General features: G+C 54.7%; 1 protein-coding gene and 1 long non-coding RNA gene across 13 annotated transcripts in view; both read left to right on the forward strand.

Moving 5' to 3' along the window:
• Bcor (BCL6 corepressor) overlaps positions 1-24,963 on the forward strand; it is a 116,392-nt gene that overhangs the window by 64,139 nt on the left and 27,290 nt on the right. For 2 of the 12 annotated variants that reach the window (XM_020183681.2, XM_020183687.2), the window contains exon 1: positions 8,138-8,760. The exons of 1 other annotated variant lie outside the window; for it this stretch is intronic. The gene's annotated coding sequence lies outside the window, so the exon portion shown is untranslated. 9 more of the 12 variants (XM_020183689.2, XM_020183688.2, XM_020183686.2 and 6 more) reach the window with 8 other exon arrangements.
• On the forward strand, positions 969-5,496 carry LOC141419748 (uncharacterized). Its single transcript, XR_012444409.1, has 3 exons — positions 969-1,853; positions 1,981-2,042; positions 2,273-5,496. It is a non-coding gene; the product is annotated as an uncharacterized lncRNA (long non-coding RNA).

A 24,963-nucleotide genomic window follows, 5' to 3' on the forward strand; every position in this document is an offset into this window, starting at 1 on the left:
CCCCATCTGTCTTGTGAATGACCTCTTAAGGCCAGAAGCTGGATCCCAGGGGTTGTGGCCCTTGGAGACTGCCCCTCCCCCAGCAGGCCTTCTGGCTTGGGCTTGAACGCCCAGAGTGGGTGGGAGATGGGGGTGGCTCAGGTTCGGCTGCTCCGGGCCCTGGGCTTCAGAGCCCCATTTCCTCCTCTGCGATCTCTGCACAAAACAGTAGGCAGAGTCTCCCAGCACCACGCGCCCAGCTGCAGGGCCCAGGAGCAGGTGTTCCTGCCCGGCCGGAGTGGCGGCTCCGCGCCCCTCCCGTCCCAGCTGCGAGGCTGGAAGAAGAGGGAGGGGGCGTACTCATGGCAGAAGCTGAGGGACTTCGGCCCGACTGCGAGGAGGGTCCTCCGGGCTTAAATGGGGATACCCAAGGGCACGGACAGTCGCCTACAGCCCAGGGGATCAGGGGTGACGCGAGGCTAGTTCTAGTCTGGAACAACCCCTGGGGGCCAGCGGAGGCCGCTCAGGGCGGCGCGAGGGCTTCCGGTCCCCGTGACTGCGGCGGCGGCGGCGGGGCGGTCGGGAAGTTCCCGGGGCGGCCGCGAGGAGCACCCTCCCCTAGCTGCTGCAGCAGCAGCAGCGCAAGCTCTCGGAACGGCGCCCTAGGAGCCTCTGGGCGTCTGGCAACGCCGCTCTCGGCTTGCGCGGGAACGGAGACTACGGAGTGGTCCCGGCCCAGCCCCCGGCGGAAAGGTGGGGGCCAGAGACCCCGCGGGAGTGGCCGGGCGCCTCCCAGCCCCTCCTCGCCGCTGCCGCCGCTGCCGCTGATATGGCGGGCACGTGAAGCGTTGCTCGGCGTTCCGGCGCCAGCCAGGGAGCGGCCTGCCCCACCGGCTCAGCTTACCCGTGGGTCCAGGAACGCGGAACCGAGCCCGGCCGGGTCCCGCGGAGCCCGCTCCCCCGCCCCTCAGCTCGCTGCGCCCCGCACCCCTCCCCGCCCGCGCCCGGCCTTGGGGCCGCGCCAGACGGTTCGCCCGAGGGGAACTCGGGCTGACTAATGGGACGCGTGTGGGCCTTACGTGAGGCCCGGCTGTCAGCGGATGCCCGCTTGCTCGGCGCTTACGCCGCGGCCAGGCTTTTCGGGGAAGGGCGAAAGGAGGGGTTTCCCCGCTTGGCGGTTTCGGCTCCCCGGGGACAATCCGGCTGCGGCTGGCCCAGGGCTTTAGGTCTGGCAGCCTGGCCCCGGAGGGGGCAGATTCGGGGCGCCCTGCTCCAAGGTGCGGATCCGAGATGGAGGTCGAGTGGGGTGGGATCCTCGGAACTCCGAGCTGGTGGTGGGCAGCCCCGATCAACTTGGCCTGGGGGCCTGCCTTGATGTTTGCGATCTGGGGCCAGGAGCTGAGCTGGGGGAAATTTGCAGGCCATCCTGTGGGCCTGAAGTTCGATACCGAAACCTTCCACAACAAATACAAAGTATTCCGGAAATCCCTTGGTGAGGTTCCTGTGCGGAAAAAAGGATTTCTGAAACTCCCTGAGAGTCCGGTCGGACTGGGAGTTCTCGGGTTCTGGGGCAGCTGATGACTTTTCCTCTCTTTACATGGGCCTGTAAAAATCAGCAGAGTTTTTTATTATTTCGAATTAACAAATATCTCACGTTGACATTTATTATATGCCCCTCCCAAATATAACTACCTGTTTAGTTTCAACACGAGCTGGATGGTGAAACACACTGACCAGTAACTAAGAAGAAAAACGCTGCGTTGAGCTTGGGTTGGATGCAGAATAAATCCTCATCACGCATCCCTGGTTTTATTCAGCCTAATTACACTAGTAATCCTGCCCCCCACGAGAAAGCCTGAAACCCTGCAGTAGAGGTGCGACTTTTCCTGGGGAGCCTTGCCAATGAGAAGGGGGTTGTTGGTGGAGAGGAGGTGGGTTTTAAATGTCACTTCCAAATGAAAATGCTTTCCTTCAGCCTTTCTCTCTTTTTTTTTGATGCAGTTTTCGAAAGGAGCATTTTTGCGAGATAAGAAGTGACCGATCAAAATCGCTGAGGGGAGGTTGTAAGCAGCCGCTTTGCCCCAGCTTAGCCTTATCTTATCTTTCACACTTGCATGGCGGAAAAAAAATTGGCTTATCTTTATCCCCACCCCATTCTCGCCTTAATTGCTAAAAAACACTGGTGTGTCAAATGGGCAGGAAGGAGGTCTCTGGATTGTCTGTAGAACTGGAAGATTCAAAAATGTGGGCTCCTGGGGAAAGGAAGGATGACAGGGTTTATTCTTTTCTCCAGGCCTTTCCAGTACAGCACAGAGGGTCCAGTCCCAGCTGCAAGGCCCCGTGACCAGATTTCTTTTTTTGAAGAAAAAACATCAGGATGGCCTCAGTTTGGGAGGCTCCCCCAGGCCTCACTTTCCCGGCACTCTGTTTACCAACCTCTCTTCCCTTCATCTCTCAAAAACTGGCGGTGGGTCTCGGGTTAAGTCCTCTTTGCCTTCACCCCCCCTTCTCTATACACATCCCCCTTTTGGGGAGGGGGGTTGCAAGGCTGGGACGAATAGCCTGCTGGAAATCATTAAAATATATGCGAGTGTCTGCAAACACACTTTTAAATCATGGCGTTTCCCCTCCATGCTGGTATATTTAAACTCCAGAGCGAGCTGGATCTCCTCCCTCTCAGTCGTTTGTCTGTGTCACCGACAGGCCGCTAATGGCCGGGCTTCCAGGCGCTGTGCATTATGCATTAGCCTCCTCCCTCCGCCGCACACAGAAGGTTCTGTCAGGCCTCGCAATGCAAACCACCCTGCAGCACCCCCACCCTTCCCCGCCGCGGGCTCCGCACTCGCGGCCGGGGACTGCACCGCTGCTAACGCGCTGGAGACGCAGGGATATGGGGCGGGAGGAGGGGGCAGAGGCAGAAATCAGTGGACCGGGAGGTGGAATGAAGCGGGTAAAATGTGCCACAGATTAAGCGGTTTGGAATTCCCAGCCTTGCGCCAGCCCGGAGCTTTGCTCCTGGCTGCGACCTTCCCAAGGCAATCACCCCGCGCCACTCACCTCTGTGCCCGACCTTTAGGGGAGCCGCTAAGGTGTTTAGAGACAGCTGAGTGCGGTGTTCCCATCTGCTGGTTCGTATCTCCCTTCCTGCGGTGGGCGAGGGGTTGGCGGAGCCTTGTGAGCCCCTCCAGTGCCCGGGTGGTGTCCGAGATGGGCTTGGCGTGGTGGGTCCCTGCAGGGGCCCCGCGGAAGTGGAGGAGGGAAGCTGTATACAAAATGGCGGGGGCAGGAGGCGGCCACGCTGAGACTTAGGGCGACTAGTTAGTGGATCCCAGCTCGATTTCCCCTCAGTACCCACTCACTGCCCCCAGCGGGGTAAAATATGCGCAGGAGGCGCCTTGCTAAATAAGCAGCCCGGGCAGGACATGGCATCCGGGTTTATCTGCAGGAGCATCCGGCCAGCGCGGGGCGTCTTCGAGGGCTCCTAAACTGGGGCCAGGCCTAGCGCAAGCTGCGGCCTTCCAGAAGCCTTTTGGTCAACACCAACCACCCTGTGGACCCTGCTGTGTAGATGTGCCTGAGATCTACGAGCTCTGGGCCTAACACAAATGGAGCTTAAACCAGAAATTCCGAGATTATTGCTGTGAACCATGTTGGTCCTGCTTTTTGGGCCTTCTTCCTCCTCCAAGCACCCAATAACCCTCCAAAGGCCAAGCAGAAAGGGGAACATCTTTTCACTTGGCTAACCCTCCAGCAGTCTTGTGCCCTGGAAAGCAGTAACCAGTTAGTGAAATCCTTGGGGACAGGGATAAGTCTCCATTTGTTACCTCATTTGAGTTTTGGAGGAGAAAGAGAATATATGCCCTGGGCTTGGAAGGTAAGCCATGCATCTCCCCCTCCCCTCCCCGTACCCCAGCTTGTGAATTTTGTTTTTTTAATCAAGTGCCATTGGGTAAGTCTGAAGTTCTTTTACAAAGTGTGGATGTTTGTGCATTTTTAAAGACAGTTAACAACTGGCTACCTCGAATTACATAAAATAAAAAATACATTATCAGCTGGGCACCAGTGGCTCACATCTGTAATCCTAGCTACTTGTGGGGCTGAGATTGGGAAGATCACCTTTCCAGGCCAGCCCAGGCAAATAGCTCCCTCCACCCATCTCCAAAATAACCAGAGCAAAGTAGACTGGAGGTGTGGCTCAAGGGGTAGAGTGCCTGCTTTGCAAGCTGGAAGCCCTGAGTTCAACCCCTAGTCCCACCCCATCGCCCCCAAAATACGTTATCTGTAACCACTCAAGTGCCACTTATTCCAATACCAAGTGTCATAGGCCACGAAATAGCCTCCAAGGAGGCCCCATCAGAGGCCTATATAGCTTTAGGATTTCCATCCTACAAATGTGTTACAAATGATTGATCACACACACACACAATGCTGGGAGCCCAGGGTCTCCCCCAAACACTGGGTAGGACCTCACCACAAGATGCAGGGCCTTTCTCCTAAGCCTGGACAAGAGTGGAGGTGTGGAAGAAGCCCTGGCAGGTCTTGCACTTAGCCTGATCTGAAAAAGGCAGCCAGGCTCCAGGCTTGCTCCCCGAAGCTCCAATTCGCTTGTCCAGTTAGTTGCAGAGCCTGGTTAGAAACTATGGCAGGGTCCTAAGGCCCAGACCCTGGTATAACCACAGGACCCTTTCATGGGGGATGGAATGGATGGAGGAGGGGCAGCTCCCCCCTCCACTTAGGAGCACCTCTCATTCCGTGGATCATTTCTTTATTTTTCAGCTGGCTACTCGACCTCTTTCTTGCACTCACTTATGCTCCCTTCTCTGCCGCCTCCTCTGCTTTCATCGAAATCCTCCCTATGCTGAGTGCTGGGTATAGCAGCTTGACCCCCCAGGGTCAGCTCCAGAGGAGTTCATGGGAAGGCAGAGAAGAGAGGAGCAGAAGAGCCTGACACCCCCTCCCCCCTCCACACAAACACACTTCAGGCCACAAGAGTCCCCAGTTCCAGGAGTGAGGACACAAGGTGTGACTGCCCTTTGACAGCTTTCTGCCCATCTTCCTGACAACAATGCCAACTAACCTAACCAATAGGTATAAGCCCCCTCCTTGGGGTGCCAAGGGAAAATTCCACATTTTAATTTCCCAGTGAGTCATGAACAACCCCTCCTCCCAACTCATGCCTTTTAGGACTCCCTTAATAAGTATTTTTAAAATCCCACGGTGTTGAAAAATGTATCCCTAGGAGATGGAGGAGAAACTCTTTAATCCCAACAGCCTGCAGGAGGGTACTACTGTAAGAGGCCAGAGACTCCTGAAAAACAGGGGAGGGGTAACTGTTGCAAATGACGTCAAAGGCGAATTTACTGGCCTGTTTGTCTCCAGCATCAAATTTCTTCCATAGTCAGCCCTCTCCACGGCCCCTTCTCCTTTACAGCACCCTTCTATATTCATTTTAACTCTAGAACTTAAAGTTAGACAAACAGGCCCTTTTGTCAGCAACCCCAGGAGGCAGGAGGACTCCCAGAGGCAGCAGGAGTTGTGCTCAGCTCATGGCTTTTCCAAAAGTTCTGAACAGTCATAAGTGACTTGGACTCTGGGAAAAGCCTCTGCCCTGGAGAAGAGTTGGGGAGATGAGAAGAGGGGAGAGAAGGTGGCCGGGCACTGAGCCAGGGCCTCTGTGGTGTGGCCTAACCAAGCCGGAAGAGCCTGGCACTGCTCAGCACTCAACCAGGCCAGCTCTCCCTCCCAGTCCACATCGATGTTCAGAGTTTCCCCACAAATACCCAACTCCAGCCTTCCGGGTTATTTTAGACTTGTTTTGAATAAAAGAAGTCGCTTCAAAAAGAAATGTTGCTACAACACACAACCAGCGGCCTTTTCTACAGCTGTGTCTGTAACTCGCATGCGTTCAGTCTAATAACTTTTAATGTCTGGCCCTAAAATGTCTTTATAAAAAATAGCTTTACAGCATAATAGTCCAGGTGTCTTTCTGCTTGTTACCGGAGATTAAAAAAATGTGTGGGTTAGCTTTCAGAGACATCTACCCCCAGAAAGACAAGGAAGAAAGCATGCATTCCATCTTGCAGACCCGGTCCTGTAAGCGTTGGAGGCCCAGCAGAGCTAGGCGCTCACTGCTCGCCTGGGCACTTGCCCGCCTGTCTTTTGCATCAGTTGTTACAAGCAGCTCTGGAGCATGAAGATTTAATTCTGCCCGAAGTTTCGGGTTTCAAACGGTAGAGATGTTTCACTTCTGCTTTGAAAAGGGCTGTTTTTATAACTATGTGCTGAGAACTAAACCAGAATGAATAAAATCGCACCTAATACCAGTCTCACAGTCAGTAGTTTTAAAAGGGAAAATATCTGCTAGAGCTGATTTTGGCCTTGACCTTGACTTAGTAATCAACTTGAGATGCTTTTGATTATTTTTGGCATGGGGACACTATAGGATATTTTAAAACTTTCAGTGTGGATTTACAAGTCACCTCCATTTCGGATTTATGTTCCTATCAAGCCCACACCATCTTGTCCTTAGGTGGAAGATACCCCACCCCCTTCCCAGCATAAAAAGACCCCAGCGAGCAGCTGAATGGGGTCACCTTTGGCCGCGATGTCCGAGTCCCCAGTCTGGGTGCGTTTAGGCCGGAACACCCTTCCCACACTCCCACCCCTTCAGGGCTCTTGGCTCGCCCTTGAGGCTCTGCGCTCCGGGGAGGCCGGAACCTCGCTTCTCCGCTTCCCCCTCCCGCTAGCCTGCCCCCCGCTCTCCCCCCGCGCCCAGCGCCGCGCCGGGTGCGCTGGAGAAGCTCAATACGTGTCAATTGAATTGAACTGCTGCGGGCGCAGGCGGTACGCCGCCGCCGAGTACCGATCAGCACGACGTTACCGAGTGGAAATTTATAGGCCGAACGGTATGAGCCAAAAGTTGCTCCCTGCCAAGGAAAATAAAACGCGGGAGATAATCTCCCGAGGCCGGGGTGAGGGGCCAGGGCAGACCCTCCAGCCATCTGAGGTGCGGATGGTGAAATGCTTGAAGACTGGGAGAAATTCAGGCGGATCCCTGCTCCCTTACCGCCTCCACCCCTTTCTGCCCCCAAGAGCTGTTAGCGCCTTCCCGCCCCCCCACCCCCGCGCAAACAATTCCCCCACAATTGAAACGTCCAGGGAACTCAGGCGCAGAGTTAGGTCGGAACGGCCACTGTTGCCCGGGGTGGTGTTTTCAGGTAGCTCTTGCCACCGAAATGGGAAGGAGCTCCTTCGGGAGGAAGGGGCGATCCGGGGTGGGAGTGGGCGCTGACGCGCACTGCTAGGCTCTGCTGGTCTGGGTCTCGGAGGGGACGCGAGGCCGGGAGAGCGCAGCGCTGGTGGAGAAAGGCGGCACTGGCGGCTGCCGCTGGGGTTTGACAGCTTTGGCTGAGAGGAGTGTGAGGCGCTTTATGGTAATTGCGGTCCTCCACTGGCCTTCTGGGTAGCAAGGGGAGTCTCGGCGCGCGGCTGGGAAAGCTGCCCGCCGCCCCTCATCCCTTCGGTTCGGGATCTGCTGGTCGCCCTCTCCACCGCCCAAGTCGGTCTCTCTGGCTCGGCTTGCCCAGGACGTGCAACCTGGGCCGGCGTGCGCAGCCAACTCGGCCTGAGCTGGGGAGGAGAGGGCTGGGGGCCGGGGGCGGGGGCCGGAGGGGGGCACCCAGGTGGTCCGGGGTTCGGACGCGGAGAGGCGAAAATGCGCCCGGCCGGGAATCGATGACGGCTGAGGAAACTCAGGCAAACCTTTCCTGGGGAATCACCCCTCCCGAAACCCCACCGCGAAGGCGCCGCAGCGGAGGGTGAGCGGAGACTGGGGGAGCTCAAACTTGCGAGAGCTGGAGGCGGCGGCGGGCGGGCGGCTGTCGCCCGAGCGCTGCGCCTGTGGGGGGAGGGGAGGCGGCTGCTGAGAGAGAGGGAGGGAGGGAGGGAGGGCGGAGGGAGGGGGAGGAGGAAGAGGAGGGAACCAGGGAGGGGGACGCGTTGGGATCGCGGCGTGCGGCGGCAGACGGAGCCCGGGCTCCCAGCGGCAAGGTGAGGCAGAGCTGCGCTCCTCACTGAACACTAGCCGAGCTCGGCGGCTGCGGGGGAGACGCTCCGGAGCCCAGACCGCGACCAAGAGCGGGAGCGAGGTGGGCGGCGGCGGCGGCGGAGGGGGAGCCCGCGAGCCGCCGGGCGGAGAGCCCAAGCCGCGCTGTCGCCGCGCTGGGACGACTTGGCCAACACACTCGCACACACTCACACACCCAGCCCGAGCGGGCGCTCGCGGGGAACCGTCAACATGGCGCTGGGGCTCTTGCCCGAGCGCGGGCGGCAGCGGCGGCGCGGGAGCTGCTGAACCTGGCTGAGTCCAGTCCAGCTGCGGGAGCCCAGAGGATCGCTCGTGGCTGTCGCCACCTGCCCTGAGGCTCAGGGCCCGCCCCGCCCCGCACCACCCCCTACGCGGCCCAGAGCCCACCCCTCCGCCGGGTCGACCCCGAGGGCAGCCGCCTGGCAGCAGACGGCGAGGGAGGCAAGCGAGCGCGGCGCCGTGAGCGGGCTGCGGGCTGCAGGGGACGGCAAACTTTGCTGCTCGCCGCGCTTTCCCGGCCCGGCTCCTTCTCCGCTCCCTAACTTAGCCATCCCCCGCCCCCCCTCCAGCCCCGCACACCTCTCCTCACCCACCCAACCGCCCCCCGCTCCGCGCCGCCTCGACTCTGCTCGGGGGGAAAACTTCAAAGCGCCGGATCGCAGGCTCCCTGTCTACTCTCCGCCTGGGGATTTCAGGTCAGTGCCCGGAACACCTTTCCCTCGGGAGGCCGCGGGCGGGCTGGTGCGCCGCGGGCTGCAGTCGACCTCCTCCACGGAGGCCCCCGCCCGCCGCGGGCTTCTCCGACTCTCGTGTACCCCGCGAAGGGTTTGCCTCGCGCTTCAGCTGCTTTGCTCGCTTTCGTTTTTATTTCATAGCTGTAAGTTGTTAGAAATGCAGCCAACCTAAACGGCCCCGTGTGGGCATCGGGGGGCGGGGAGGGAGGGCGCAGCAGGGGGCCTGCCGCCTCCCGGGGGGCTGGGAGGAGAGCAGGGAGTTCGCGGACTGGAAGTTTGCAGCCTGTGTATGTCTGCGCGGGAGCGCGGTCGCCGCTGAGCGCCGGGAGTCAGGCGAAAGGGGGGGGGGGCTGGGCTGGAAGCTGGGAAGCTCGGCTCGGCGTTAGCTCGCTAGCAGGAAGGGGAGGGCGGCGGGTTCCCGTCTGCTTTCTTTTTCGACTCGGGAAAGAACTGTAAAAAACCCCAGTCGCTGCCGCCTCGTCTCGCCTCTCCGGGGGCCGGTCCTTCCTCCAAGTGGAACGACGGCGTGTGCGTGAGCGAGGGTGTGTGGCGGGCGCCTCGGGCCGAGCCGAGCTCGACCTGCAGCCGTCGCGCTACTCCGGAGGGGAGTCCCGGGTTTTTTCTTGGCTTGCCCCAAAGCGCGAATCACGTGGATTTAGGGGAAGGAAAAAAAAAAAAAAAAACTACTAGGAAATCGTGCGGAGCCAGAGGTTCGGACTCGGCTGGTCCGCCTGCCAGGTCAGACGCTTTGTTTTGTAAATGTTCTTTTAGGATTATAATATGTGACCCCCTCCCACCTCCACCTATCTCGCGACCTCGTGGGATAAGTTTTAAGTTATGAGCCCCTAGGGGTGGGTGTAGATTGTGCTTGTGTGCAGGCAGCGGCGGGAAGTGGGGGCGGCGAGACCTGGGCCCTCCGCTGGGCAGCAGGGAGTCTGGTGGGAAGCCCTGATGGGCGTGTGAAAGTCTGTGGCCGGAGGAAGTTGGTCCCACTCGAAGGGCGGGCGGTGCGGAGGCTCAGGGTGAAGAGGAACTTGTGCACCGGGCCGCGAGCCTCGGCTGAGGCGGGGAGGGCGAGGCGCCGACGCGCCGCGGGGCCCGCGCTTCGAGCGGGCGGGAGGCTGAGCTGCAAAGGCTCCTCCGACTCGGGGCGGCGGCGGCCGGCGCCTGCTGTTTACCAAGCGAGCCTTGGGGCGTTGTGTGCGGAGTTAGGGTGGTTGGTAGCACGTGTGGTTCCCGCAGCTGGAACGCTCTAGGGGGCACGTACCCAGGTCCCGAAGACGGCCGATTCTGGCCGCGTGTAGGCCGAGGCCGGGCGAAGCTTAATTTGCTGTTAATGAACCTTTTCCAGAAAGTCCGCGATTTCCAGCTAAAGGCTGGGTGCCCGCGCGCGAGGGCGCGCGCCGCCGGCGTCTAGAGGATGAGGGAGGGGGGGTGGAAGAGCGAAGAAGGAAGAAGGAGGGTTTATGTGTATTTAAAAACAAACCTCAAAAAGAAAAACCAGCGCGCTTCAAATAGGTATTCCTACAGCCTCGCTGCGTCTACTCGAGACAGCCCGGGGTTTTTGCTGCGTGGTTCCCCCTCTAATGGAGGAGGCTAGGAGAGAGGTACTGGTGTTGGGTTCTAGGGGTAGCCCCTTGGAGAAAATCCTTAAATGGCCAGGGAGTAAAAATGGAGGAGGAAACGGCCCACCCCAGAAGGTGGTGGGTGGTGAGCACAGACAGACGGGTATTTCTAGCCATCTGACACTTAATGTGGCACTGGAAACGGACACCGCCGGCTGAAATGAACCCTTACGAGGTGTTGGATTCGGTTTTGCCAACAGAATTGCTTGTGTGGAAGGCATTTTAATTGTTGGCTTCAGAGACTCCTGGTACGTGGACACTCGGGGAATACACTCGCTTCTGGACTCTTCTCACTCCACCCTCGACCTGTTATCTGGTCCGGGCTTTGCTGTGTTGGTTCTCATGTTTGTTTTGGGCACGATCCTGCCTAGCAGAGGAGGCGGGGGGGGGGGGGCAATGATTAATATGCCGTCCAGGTTTAATCCGAGACTGGCCTTCAGCGTGCGAGTATACACCACCACGCACGCCAATTGCCTAGGGTGGTTGGGGGAGCGCGCAGGGTTCGGGCGCCAGGCGCTCGGCCGGTAGGTCGGGGCTGGGACTCTGTCGTCCCCGGCGCTGTCCTTTGAGGCGCTGTCACCAGTAGGTGACTGAGAGTTAATTAGGAAGTGTTCTCTGGATCAATGGGCCGCACAGCTCATTAGCGATTCTCTCCAGCCCTTTGCAGGGCCGGCCTAGCCTCCTCCCACACAGGCCGGGGCCCCGCGGTCCCGGCTGCGGAGAGCAGCGCTGGGAAGTGGGGAGGGGCGGACAGTAAGGGACAGCGGGGAGGCCAGTGTAACTTCGCCGGGCGGCGCGTTGAGTGCGGCGCCGCAAGGCCCGCGCAACCCGCTCTTTCTTCCTGCTCGCGGTCGCCTCCACTGTGTCTTTAACTCGCTCCCGCTCGCGTTGCTGCCTGGCTGCTCCTCCCCGCCTCCCTCGCCTATCTCTTGTTCTCTAAGCACGACGCCTGTGCTCCCCGCCCAGTTTGGGATTAGACAAGATAAAAATAGGACTGCCCAGCGCGCAGAACTGTGGCTGTGCCCCGGTAGCCGGGCTGGTGGGAGCAAGGGCTGAGGAGGATCTGCGGGGCGCTCGGAGCTGCCAGGTCTTGTAGGACCCCCCACCCCCACCCCGCAGGCGCCGTCACGCTCTCCGGGCTGTCTGCTGTGAACCGTGCGGACTGGGAGACCTGGGCAGGGCGCTCTTGGGTGTTGTTGGTGTGCGGGTGATAGATCGGTCTAGACAGGCATGCAGGCTCCCTCCCCGCGGAAGGACGGGGTTGGGGGGGGCAGCGGAGATGGCAGCAGACTCGTGAGCTGCGAGTGAGTGAGCTACCCTGCGGTCTCTGTAAACTGGGTGGAAGGAAGGCTTGGGGGTTCTCTTAACCCTTTAAGGGCAGCAGAGATAGTGTAATGGGGGAAGGGGGACAATGAGTGTAGTAGAAATGACTGGAGGCAGAGTAGCCCCCAGAGTTAGGGATTGGTACTGGTGTGGAGTCTAGGCCCAGGGTTTTCCTTTCTCTTTGCGTGCGTGGTCATATCCTGATGCATCAGGCTCGTTTCTGCCACAAACCAAATGCAACTAACTGCTAGACCGTGTAGATTGACAGAGTTCTTCTCAGTGGGCACCCTCACTTAAGCAACCGAGTTTGGGAAACGAAAATGTAGACCTCAGTGTTTCCAGGGAAAATTTTTGCGAGACTTTCAAGAAAAGGAAGGTCTGCAGAGAGCTGGAGTTGGGTGAGGCCTCAGACACACACTGCTGCCAGTATGTACGGGTATGCATTGGAGAGAGAGCAGAGTGGTCCTAGTTGTCTATGAATACACTTAACCGTGAACTTGTGGCGAGTTAGACTCCAAATAGGAAGTTGATATGGACACTGTTAGGAAATTCATCATTTGTGTACACATAGGGCTAATATTGAATTGTTCTAAAATTTTAATACAACTCTGCAGACATTAGTCTAGTTCTTTCCAGAGCTTGAAATTGGTGGGTGGGTTCCCCTACCCATAAATAACTCATTACTAACATTCCAGTATCCCTCCCCCACCTCCTTTGTGGTCTTAAGAAATCCTCTATTTACATTCAAACTTCAAACCCATACTGATCTGGCCTGGGAACAAGCCACGTTATAGGCAAAGCAAGAAGAATGTAAGTAGTAGGGAGGTGTGTATGTGTTAGACAGGAATGCTCAGATTAAGATGTGCCTCTGAATGACATGTGCTGAGACAAATCTAGACACTTGGGCTACAGTGTCCTAATGGAACAAGAGATACATAAAAGATAAAGAACTGGCCAAGAGGAATGTAAACAAGGGTATGCAAATACAGAGATGTATAGCGATATTCGAACAGAAAAATCCCAGAGTTTGTTGAGCTGGAAACTGGGGCAGAATTTCCGTTAAGTGTCTTCCAGAGACAAACAGCACATTTAAAGGTGTGAAGAGGGTCACTTGGCAACACAAAAGCACTCATGCATACACAAGCTGAATGACAAAAACCTTCTCAGTGTCTGACAAGACTTCCTACCCTGTGAGACCAACATGAGTACGGAAGTACCAGCCACACAACCATGCTGGCACACGAATTCACAGGGAAATAATGTCTCTGGCCTGAAGGAAATCCGCCAAGCAGCAGCCCACCTCAAAGGATGGATGGACCTCGGTTAACTAGGTTTACTTCTGGTTACATTTTCTGCCTTCAGGAGAAATTTTGAAGGGATTTGGAGTTCTTGACCTTGGATGGCTGGATGGCGAAGGAAAAAAGTAGCTTGCCACTTTGTGGCAGGGAGGCATGGCTGTGGCACGCTGGGGTCCTGTCCTGTTGGCCAAGGTGAAGCAGGGCTTGGTGTACTGGGAGAGACAGAATGGAAAGAAGTGTAGCCTCTGGGAGGAATAAAGGAGGTATGCTTTCATTTTGGTATGCTTTTTTTTCTTTTTTTCCTGGAGGAGACCATGCCAGGACGGCCTGTGTAGGATGGATTAGCAGGCGCCTCAATGACCCCAGACACGCAAGTAAACTCCGGCTAGGGTTTAGTTTGCCTGAGGCGTCGATTTGCTGCGGTCCCCTCTTTGTCTAAGCTCAGCCAGAATTCCAGCTTTTATTGGGAAGACCGCACTTGGGTGGAGCAGGGTTCCTGGGCGGGGCAGGGCCGGGCCTTGGGCTGGGCGGGAGGCAGCCAGGCTGGAGAGGCTACCTCAACCTCCGGAGTGCTCTGTAGCCCCTGACAATGCCACTCTGGGGTTCCGAGGGAACCCCAGGGCCAGTGACAACAGCATGATGGGACTGCTGGGTCCACTTCAGCCATTGCACCCCATGCCCTCGCCCACCGGCTCCTGGCCATAAGGATCTCAGAAGGCCCTTTGTTAGGCCTCTGGGTCACACCCGTGCCCCCCCGGGGCCACTGAGAGGCCAGAGAACTCTTGGAGGGAGGTCCTTCTCCTTGCCTTGGAGTGTCCCCCCTCCCCCACCCTGGTGAGGGCTTCCCCAGACTGGGTTGGGGAGGCCTCAGCTGGCCACCTCCCGCCTCAGCTTGTTTGCCAGTGTTTATGGCCCTCTGTTTGCAGAGCCAGCCGGCCTGCTGAGGCCTAGGTGGAGGAGTCCGGAGTGTCTGAGCCCTTGCCCTGGGGGGTGCGCTGATCTTTAGCCCTGCCCCATGACTTCCTATGCTGGCCCTCAAGTGTTTCTCCGGAAGAGGTATCTTTTTGTTGGGCAGGAGTTCATTAATGGTCCTCTCCTGCTATATTTCTGTAGCAGGTGTCCTTTTGGGGTACAAGTTCATCACTCTGTTCCCAGTTGGGGCAGGTTCCCACTTGGTTATTATTTTAGAACCATGTCTCCCAAGCCAGCACCCACAGACTGGACTCTCCGTGATTAGACAAGCAGGGAAGTCCGCTTGGGGAAGATCCTGACAGCATAAAATATAATTTGTGATCTAAAAGACAGTTTCCAGTATAATCTCATTATGCGCCACAGACTCCCGGTGTTATTTTGTGGAAGGCGGACAATGATCAATTTACATTGACCCGGGGCTGGGCGAGCTTTTAGATGGTAATTGCCATATTGATTTGCATGCAAAAAGGAGACCTGCTAAAATTAAAGACCGGAAGCTAAATTAAACTAAATTTATTGTCTAGGTGCAAACCAGGGGAGCTGTTGGGGGAGGGGGCGGTGAGCCAGGTCAGGTTGCCTCGGGCTGATCAGGTAAGAGGCCTCAGCTTCTAGAAGGTCGCATCTTAGGGGGCTATCTTTGCCCTTGTGATTTAAAAATGTGGGGAAGGGTATGTGTTTAGGGGAAAAGTTATATATAAGCAGGTACTATGGCAATGAAGGCCCTGGAGTTTTTCAATGCTAACAGCATCTGCAAGGGGGAGGGGAGGTTTATAGGGTTATGAGAGTCTTCCTGCATATTTGGCACTCCCTGCTCCCCTTTTCTATTGTTCTGCTGGGTGTTGGCCATCATGCCAGGGACACCAAAAAGTATTGCGTCTAAAGAGTTAAAGGGGGAAAAAAGCCCTTCTCCCTTCCCGCCTGTTCTTTCTCCCAAACCCTTAGACCTTTCTGCAAGAGCACGAATGTGTTGAACGCCCTGAACCCAGTCTGTTGGGCTTTGGGATGTTCTTTCTCCACTGAGGTTGCAGGTTGGCTGGATAGCTACAGCTATCCAGATAGCTTTGGGAAGCTTCCTGCTCCGGGTGGCCTAAGCAGGGGGAGTAGGGTGGGGTGGGGTGGGGCAAGGAAAAGTGCTGTGTCTAGCTGTGCGTGCTTGTGGGGGGAGGGGATGGCTGGAAACAGCCCACTTACCGAGGCTGGAAAGTTTAAAAAGGAGAAAAGAAAGCCACTTGCAGAGGGCTGGCCTGGAGCCAGGGGCAGCCAGGCTGCAGGGGTGTTCTTGGCTGGCGAGTGAGGTGAGCGCCCGGCGTGCGCTCGGCGCCACCGACTTCAGTCCCTCCCGCGTCCAGGCCCTTGCCTACCTAGTGGTGCAGCGGGGCCTTTTATTTAACACATCCATGTCGGGTGTCTCTGCCGGTCCCCACAGAGCAGAAGTGAAGATGGACCCTCCGGCATCGGTTGTGGAAGTTTCCCCGACCATCTGAAAGCCTGGAGATAGACTATAAAGTGGGGATAGAGTGAGGAGGGGATGTTGCGCTCTGAGGTTCAGCGCGCAGTGCTTCTGGAAGGAGAGGTTGGGAAAAGGAAGCTTGCCTGCGGGGTCTTGGGGGTGAGATGGGGCGGGGCGAGGCGGGGGGGGGGGAGGTTGGCTTTTTCACGTCTGGTAGGGCCTAGGCCTTCCTCCCTAGGGGATTTTCATTTAAACTCCAGGAGAGGTAGGCGTAGGAGCTCCTTCCAAAGGGCTTTTGCTTTATCTAGATAATTTGATTTATTGCTATATGTGGCAAGACTAAGGTGGCAAGCCCAGTCCTAGTACCGGTAGTCAGCACTTTTCCCGAGGCTCGAGAGGAGCCCGCCCACCTACTACTCCTGCCTATTGTGGGCTAGCAGAGGAAGGGAAAGTGGGCCTTGTTGAGAACCTTGGCCTCACACCAGGGCATTTAACTGTAGGGAGATTTGTAGGATGGCGGGGAAATTGTGAAAGGTTTTTAGTGCACCCAGAGATTACTGTAGGTGTAGGAGAAACTGCTATAGGGCTCACTGTGGACTGAGTTACATTGGCTTTAAGTGCTGACTTTCTACCCTGTAATTCGGTGTGCAAGGTCTAAGAAGTCTTCCGAACTTCTTTGAGGAGATAGTATGTGAAAATAGGAATTTCAGTGTCAGACTTAGACAAATAATAATTGGCTCCTCTCCGAAACTCCAGGTCTGAGTTTGACCGTGGCCCATTTTTACTAGCTGTGTGACCTTGGGGGCAAGTTATTTATGGCCTCTGAGCCTCAGTAAGTTTCTTCATTTGTAAGACTGGGAATAATTATCCACCTTTAGGATCAAAGACGAATACTTGGCACATAGTAGGCCCCAAGGATTAATAATGGCTTTGAATCACTGGTCAGGTCCGTGTTCCTATTGGTTGTACTCCCATTTCCTGCTGTCCCCATACCTTCTGATACCCTCCTGAGACCTGCTGGGCAGCCAGTGTCCAGGGTTGGAGGATGCAAGTTAAATGTTTCTTCCCAGGGTATTCCTCTGGGTCCCCCTGTTCGGGTTCCTCTTTCTTTGTTATAGTTCTTTTTACAGGATTCCATATGAAAGGACTTGGATTTTTTTTTTTTTTCCTAAGAGGGATCATTAGAATTGATTACAGAACCAGTATCTAGGTGCTCTTTGACAAGTCTTCCCATCTTTATTTTAGGGGTGGGAACAGGAGCTGCTGGAGGGGAGAGACCCGGTTGGAAGAGGTGAGGGGTAGCCCACTGCAGAGGCCAGAGGTGCTGTGGTTTGTTTGATAGGGATTAAGTCCGGATGTTATGAGGGCTCACTGTGGTTTTCAATAAAGTCAGCCAGGGATTGCTTCTTTTATATCGATATGTATTTAAAAAAATTACTAGCATGAGAAGAAAACCAGACCTGTATGGATCCAGGCCGGTAGTAAGCTACTGTGATCAGGTTTCCTACTCGACTCCCAGAGGGGAAGTCAGCGTTTGATTGAAGCTACACTTGGTTCTTGACTCTCAGGGGATGCCTGCTCTGAAACAGGAGCCCTCCCTCCCCTTCTCTCCTCCTCTCCCCCCTCCCTCTTTTTCCCTTCTTCCCCTAAAAGCCTTTGTGCTGAAAGAGCTTCAGTAGGCATGAATCCCTGGTCCCTCTCTCTAAAAGAATGCCTTGCAGCCTTTGCTGACATTGTTTTGTGAGCAGTGGGTTTTACCAGGCCAGCAGTTTTGCCCCATTTTAGCTATTTTAGAGGTAGTATATAGATAGGATGGCCTAACTGCGTTGATTGCCACACTGCCTGTAGCCCGGCTGGGCCTGGAATCTGAAGACGCCTTAACCTTTGCCCTTGGGGCCCTCCAAGAGCTGGGGGAAGGTGGGGAGCTCGAGGACTGAGGATTGTTCTCGAGGGTCTGTTTGTTTTTTCCAGCCAGAGAGGCTGAGGGTGGAGTCAGGCCAGTGAGGGAGTATGTTCCAGCTTTGGGTCTGATTTAAAACTTGGTTTAATTGGAGAAACTCCTAGGCATTTCACGGTTCTGTACAAATGCAAACTTGAAATAGCTTACGTCATTTAGGAAAGAATAAATGAAGTATAGAAATGTCCAAACGATGTAAATCCTTAGAGTTGTCTGCCCTCCCAATAAACACATGACAAGTGCCAAGGCATTTGTAGTCAAAACACCCATTGCCCAGCAGCCTCCGTCCTTTGTAGTTATTATTTTATTAACAGCATTTTACACAGCATTTAACAAGTCCGGCCTGCCCGCCTTGCACCATGACTCTCAGCAGACTGGGTGGAAGATGAGTGGGGGTGGGGAGGCCCAATCTCTGGAAGCACTAGCTGGAAAAATCTCTCCAGACCAGGATTTGTGATTTCTACTGGCCCAAAGTTGTGCTTGGAAGGAAGAGAGCTCCTGTCCCACCCCAGGAGGGAAGTGTCGCCATATTGTGTCTGTTCTCAGCTTCCATCCCAGAAGGCAAAACAGGGTCCATTTCAGGCTACTCTGCTCATTGGTTATTGCTGATTTTAGAAGAACAAGTATTTGTCTGCTATCGTTATTCTATATCCTGGCGGAAAGTTTATAACGAAAAGTAATGCCTTTCTTAAGTCATAAAATGAGCCTTGTATGATTATTTAATTAAAATCTATTTAAGGACCGATTAGGCGTGTAATTTGCGCTAATAATGACGATTATGGAAATGTTCAACTTAACCAAAAATCATAAAGGAGACATTTTGATCAGTGGGGCGACCAGTAAGTATTCCCTGACTTGGGCAATTTCCAAAACACCAGAGGCAGTCCTCTGTGGTGCTGTACAAAATGCAGGCCTCCAGGTACCAACCCCAGCCTGACCAGGACAGGCCAGCCTCCACTTGGCCCAGCGTCCTGGGAGTCTGAGCAACCTCTCTTCGCATCAGGTTCCCAGAAGGTGCAAACTTCGGGAGAGGGCTGACAAACCACAGAGAAATCTCTGCGAAATGGCGGTGCTCTTTGGCTTTAACAAACAGTACTGACAAACGCATGCTTCCTCGGCTGGCCTTCGCTGGAGCCCGGAGGGGTGGGGGAGCCGGGGTCCCTTGTTCCGGAGAAACCTGCCAGCTGCTGGGCTTGGTGCGAAGGCGAAGGCAGACACAATGCTGCTGTTGTTGGTTTGATCTCTAACTGTGGATTGTTAGTCTGGCTTTAACTATGTGGTAAGGGGGGAATGTGAAGGCTGTTTACAGCGAGTGCAAATAATGTGACAGCTGTTGGCGCGCGAGCAGCGCTGCGCCTCCTCAGCACTTACACAAAGCGTGCACTATGCAGGCCTGAGGAGGAGCTGCAGAGGTGGCCGCCACTTTCTGGCCGGTGCTTCCTCAGATGAGAGAAAGCTCTGGGACATCCTCACCTTCCCCGCCCCGCCCCCCCCCCATCCCCAGTACACACCTTTATGACTTCCAGAGGTGGGGAGGAGATGCGGAATGGTTTGTATGTTTCGGTTTAGGGAACTTCTTAGGCAGAGGTGGCGGGAGAAGGCACAGGGGTCATAAGTGTCACTTTCTGGAGGGGTTTGGCTAGGATCCATGGACCTGGGTCCTCAGCTGTTTGTGACAGAGTTTGCAAGAGTTGAGAAAATAACTTTCAGCCCTCGGTAAATTTGTTGGAAAGAATGAGTTATTAACTGAAAGCTTTCAGGGGATCGCAGAGGCTCTGAAGGCCGTCTGTACCCTCTGTAATCGCCCTGTTATTCAGACAAGTTAGAGATAGGTGGACCCTGTGCTCTGGGCACTATACACTGTTTCCCAGGGTGGAAATACAAGTGTAGGTTTGGGACCCAAAGAGGGGGTATATTTTTGGGGAAGGGGTATAGTCTGGCTTTTGATGACTGGGATCCATTGACCTTCAGCTGCAGCATACAGAGGTGCAGTCCTCAGTCTGTCTGCAGCGCCACTCACTCCCGTGGACACCTGCTAGTTGCTCATAGCCACAGGCCTTCTCTGAGTTCACAGTTCCCCTGCCCAACCCTGAAGGAAGATGCCAGCATGGGAGGGAGAGCAGTTGTTGGTGGTCATCACCCACTCAGCCAACCCTGAAAATGCACGGGGTGGCAAAGAACTTGGGCCTGCCTCTGGGCTGGCCTGGGGCAGACTGGGTGAAAAACTTCACCCCTCTCCACCAGGAATCCCAAGGTTGAAGCCTTCTAAGCCCTGGCCTCCGCTGGGGTTTGGAGGATCTTTCAGGGCTGACTTAATTCTACACCCTGCTCTTCTGTGTGACTTTGGCCCTTGGGCGTACATCATGCAGGATATCTGCAAATTTGGTTCACCCTCTTCCCCAGGTCTGTCTACCCTCTTGAGTTTTTAACTTGGACTTCTAGTTGGGTTCCCTTTGGGGAGCTAGGAGATGCTTCTGGAGTGATACATGAACTTCGGTGCCAGTTCTATAAATTGGTCTCTTTTTATGACGTGTGCCATTTTTCTGTAGGAATGTTGCTTGCAAAACGAGTTTCGCCTTGGAGGAAAGGCGGAAAGATAAACAAGCCTGCAACGCCAAAACACTGGCAGTCTTTCCCTCCTTCCAGCTCTCTTAAAGCAGCCGGGCTGTATTTCCAGGATTAGACTCATGCTTGTGAAGGAGGGACTGGGGTTGGCTTTTTTCCCCCTAAGCAAATGCAAATTAGAGAAAAATAATTTTCTTTCAACGATATGCAATGTATTAGTCACTTGTTATCGTGCTCCGAGGCAGGCCTCATTTGCGCGTCTGCCAGCTCGCTCACATCTGCTTGGCGCTGTTCAGGGCATTTTAACCTTGGCGGTGTCATGTCTAGTCCCATGGATCAAGGAGGAGTAATTAAGCTCTGAACAGCTACAAAAATTCATGGGCTTCCATCTATAGCTCAGTTGTGCTATGGCTTTGTTTTGGGGTACTTTGAGTTCCAAGACAGAGTAGCAGATGTGGGATTCCTATTATTCATTATGGAGAAAGCGGGTGTCCCTCTCTTCCTCTGACCCTCTTCCCCAGCCTTACCAGGACTCCTAGGTTTTGCACAATCATCAAGGAACCCACATGGTTGCAAGATCCTTTGCATTTTACACATATTATGCGTTAAAAGTTCCTTTGTGCTTCCTGTGTATACTAATGATAACTCTTATTAGCTTTATAGTATGGCTTGTTCCTTTCTGTTGAGGAGGGCGGGTTTATTTAGATGTGTTTTATTCCTACAAAGCCCTGATGGAGACCAAGTCCATTGACATGGCCTTGGGAGGCTCGACATGGAGCATTTGTTCAGGATTTGCCCTAAGTTATATAGATTCGAGTGTGTACTGTAAGGACTAAGCCAAAAGAGATGTGTGAGTTTTGGGGATGTAAGGGAGATTCTTAGCTTTCCTCTTAGGTTTCTTGTGCTGGTTGACCTACTGTTGAGGGACATTTATTTCCAAATTCACCCCCTTCTGCCCTCTTGTATGCACACATGATTTCCCTGACTACTAGTATGGCACAACCTAAAGGAAAGTGAAAGGAATAAAAAGCCAATTCAAGACCAGAATCCTAGGAGAAGGGAAAGTTTCCATTCCTGTCTTTGAGCTGGGAGAAGGAGCAGACCTGATTGAGTGGCAGGACTCTTGTTAGGGAAAGGAGGGGCAACCTTTAGGAGTGACTCTTAGGGTCCATCCCTGCTAGTGCCTCCCCTCCCCTTTAAAGTTGCTTACACTTGGCTCATCTCTTTGTAGGGGAGGCGTCCAGAGGAGCAACTCTAATCTGATCGGAAGGGAGCCCAGAACTAAGGTGGGAGGAGTCTGCAGTGCTTATTCCCCCTTGGGCTTGGCAGCATTTCCCGTGAAGTCTGGGTTCTCCATGAACCCACCCAAAGTGTCTTTTTGTCAAGAGATTTAGTGGTGGGACAGAAGGTGCTGTGGAGGACCCTGGAGGAACACGCGGGAACACGGGGTGGGGGAGGGCGGTAACTGGGCTCGGGTCAGTGTCTGGTGAAGATACATTGTTGGAGTTCTTAGAAGGTCCAGCAGGGGTATGGTGAGAGCATGGGAGTGTGCTACCTGATGGTACCTTGGCAGAGGAGGTGCAGAAGACCAGCCCTGAGCAGCTCATTGTGTACTCAGAAAATCCCTTTGTTGCAGACAGAGCATGCTTGCTGAGGTGCCCCTCCCCCCTCTCCCTCCTCTGCCACAGAGGACCAAGTTCATTCCCCACTGGGTGCTCAGAAGGTCAAGACCGCACAAGTTTTCCTGTTCCCTCTCCTGCTGCTACTCCCTAGCTCATTCTGTTACTAGTCCAAAACTTGGGTATGGGTAGGGACACCCCCCAGAGGCCATGGCTCCAAGTGTGCTATGACAATGGCAACTGGTACACCTGGTCCCTGGTCCAGCTGAATCCCAGCTCCCTGGGATGGGGGAGGGACCAGGACACAGACCTCCTTCCACTATTCCCCTGTAAGCTCAGATACCCCAGAACCTGGCAACAGCCTGGGGGTCCCCTACTTCCCAGCTACGTAACGCCTGGGAAAGCAGCCCAGGAGGACCCACCCCACACCGCACATCCGGGAAAGCTTTTTCTTCTCATTTCCTATCCCCACACAGGCCCTCCCCCCAACATCCTGAAATAGAACTTCTTCACCCCTCCCTTCCTTGACACCAGGAGCTTGGTGCTGCTGTGACTCAGTCTGGGTTTGGAGCAGTCCCAGGAAGGGCTGGCAAGAGCTTTGGGCTTTGGTAAAATCTACATGCTCTGGTAAAGATCAGCCCTCTCTGGCTTGGCCCCCTGTGTCCTGTCTCAGCCAACCCCAAGATGAGGGGGTAGACTGTTTAGTGGAGTCAGATGCTGTGTGATGGGGTAAAACATGGCCAGCACCAGCTCATTGCCAGACAAAACTCAAGTCCATAGTGCAGCTTAAGCCTCTGCAAAACACAGTGCCAAATATTTACAGAGGGGGACCAAGGTTGGAGAACTTCGGCCACCTGCCCAGAGCCACACCGTCTGTGAGTGAGAGTGAGAGCTGGGAGGCTGTGATGACCCTGTTCTTGCATATTCTACACAGAACCAGTCACTCAAGGGAGACTCCTTACCTGAAGAGGACCCCAGTACACTGGCTGGGATACCTAATGCCTGTTGGACCCTCTGAGCTGGAAGCCCCTACAAACGTGTCCAGTCCTGCTGGGCCACTGGCTGCATAACTGCTTGATGGATGAGGGCCAGGGCAGCCCAGTGAGGGAACTTAGAAACGACAGAAGGAGTGCTGTGCTGTCAGTGTTTGTGCGGACAGCAGGGAGGCATGGTTTGATTTCTGGGCCTTGGGAGAGTTATGTGGTGAAGCTCTTTTGTCAGTGGGAAGTGATACAGTAGGGTGGGCAGTAGAGACAGAGGGCCGAGAGGGGTCAGGTACTGCCCCCTCCTTCTCTGGGCTCCAGCCTCCCAGCCAGCGCTCCTTCCTCAGCCTGACCTCCAGTGTCTGCAAGGGTAAATTTTAGCCTTTAAAGAAAGCACAAGGGTTCTGTCATTTCCTCAGTCCACAGAGGTGTCCTAAGGGCAGGAATCCGGGAGATGGTGGCAGTAAATGCTGCTTGGTGTGCTCACACGTGTTTTCACAGGAGGTAGCAGTGCCCCTTCCCAGGGATGCCAAGGTGAGGTGGATAGTCCCTAGCGTTGGTCCCTCTGACCCCTTTTAGAAGCCAATCAGGCCATTCTCCCCAGTGCCCAGGCCAAGCACAGGTTCTCTAATCATAACCTTTGGCTCTGGAGCAAGCGATTGCTCAAAAGTCTGACCAGGTGACCCAAGCACTCCCATACTTTTAGTTACACCCTGTGTGCTCAGAACTGGCAACTACACAGTGTGGGCCTATGCTGTACAGGCCAGGTCTACCCCAGAATCCAGGAGGCAGCCAGTGCAGTTTGCAGGCTATTCTGTAGGAACAGATGTCCTTCCCTGCCTGGCCTCTTCTCTGGGCCATCCTCCCTCTTGGTCCTCAGCCCCCAGCCCCCAGCCCAGCCCCTTCTCTTTTTTTGCTAGAAAAAAAGGGCTAAAACCTAGAGCCAAGGTAAAGCCTAGCAGCTCACCCAGGGAACAGGTTGGTGCTTGTAAAGTGCTTTTCATGAGTGACTTCACACATCTTGGCATAGCCTACATGTGTTGGGGGGGGTCGCTGAATAGGGCAAATCAACCTCTTATATGTAGCAGCAAAGTGCCTTAAGGTGCTCTGTTTGTGTATGAATCAGATCTTTCGCCCTCTCAGCCATATCCCACAGCCAAGGGTCAGCAAAGTGCATTTTGAAGCACTTTGCCTTAGCGGTTAATAAAATGAGGCCACAACTATTTCAACAGCAGCTTCTAGAAATGGGATTAGGTGAGTGTTGCTGTACCTTTGCCTCCCTGGTTTTCATCCCACTGTTTCTACATCTCAGAGGAAGCCTGGTGTGGGTCACCAGAATTCCTATTCTTCAGTAGTGTCTAGTGCAAGCAGGGCTGCCTCTGCTGAGGATGTTCCTGCTGTGGGGTCTTGGGCTCCTCTTGTCACCCTAGAAAAGGGTCCCCTGCTAGGCAGGACTGCTGCTCATTGGCTCTTTAACTGGACTTATCTTTGGCCAGGCACCTGAAGAGTTAAAAGTCCTTAGCTTGTTGCAATGAAATTATGGCTGGCAGTGGCGCCGTTGGTTCAACAGACCTCCACTTTTAAGCAGTTCACAAAAAGTTCATGGGGGAGCTAAAGATTGCGCGCGCGCGCGCGCGTGTGTGTGTGTGTGCGCGCATGTGTGTGTGTGTGTGTGTGTGTGTGTGTGGTATTCAGCAGGATTCAGCAGTGTGCCCCCTCTTTCCTCTCTTATGTTCAGCCCTCTCCCCCAAAACCACACACACACTGAGCTGCTCTCCCAGCCTCAAACCTTTGCCTGACTCTGCACGTGAGAACACTTCATTCTGATGACTGGTGTCATTTATCTGTGTAGCATTAATATTGAAAACCCCAAAGGACAAGCCCTGGAGAGGGGACGCAGCTTCAAGTCTAGTAGTCATAGGCGTTGCCAGACTCTAGCCCCTTTCCTGAGTCCTAGAGAAACACCCTTTCCAGTGAAGCAGCCACTGGCCTTTTGTGGGGGAGGGTCCAGGCATTCAGTACTCTATTCTCAGTAAGGTACACTGAGGTCCTTTTCCCAACGTGGTTCTCAGGTGTGTAGGAGGCCGCTGGATTCAAGGGGAGGTTGGTTTTTAAGGGTTGACTTTCCTCAGGTGCCTGTTTCCCTCATCTTTCCTGGGGGTTTGATTGAACAACCCATTGGCTCCCGGGAGAATTTCTGCATTTCATCAATGCAACAGTGAGGGTAGTGCCACTACCACAGCCTGAGGTCCAGAACACACAGGCACCAAGGAGTTGTTGCTCCACTTTCTCTATTAGGCCACCCTTTTTTTGTGTGAGAAGGGGAGGCAGAGGCTAGGAAGGGACACTCCTTGAAATGTGTTTTTGGGGTC

Source organism: Castor canadensis, chromosome X, assembly GCF_047511655.1.
Source record: "Castor canadensis chromosome X, mCasCan1.hap1v2, whole genome shotgun sequence".
Classification (NCBI taxonomy): Eukaryota; Metazoa; Chordata; class Mammalia; order Rodentia; family Castoridae; genus Castor; species Castor canadensis.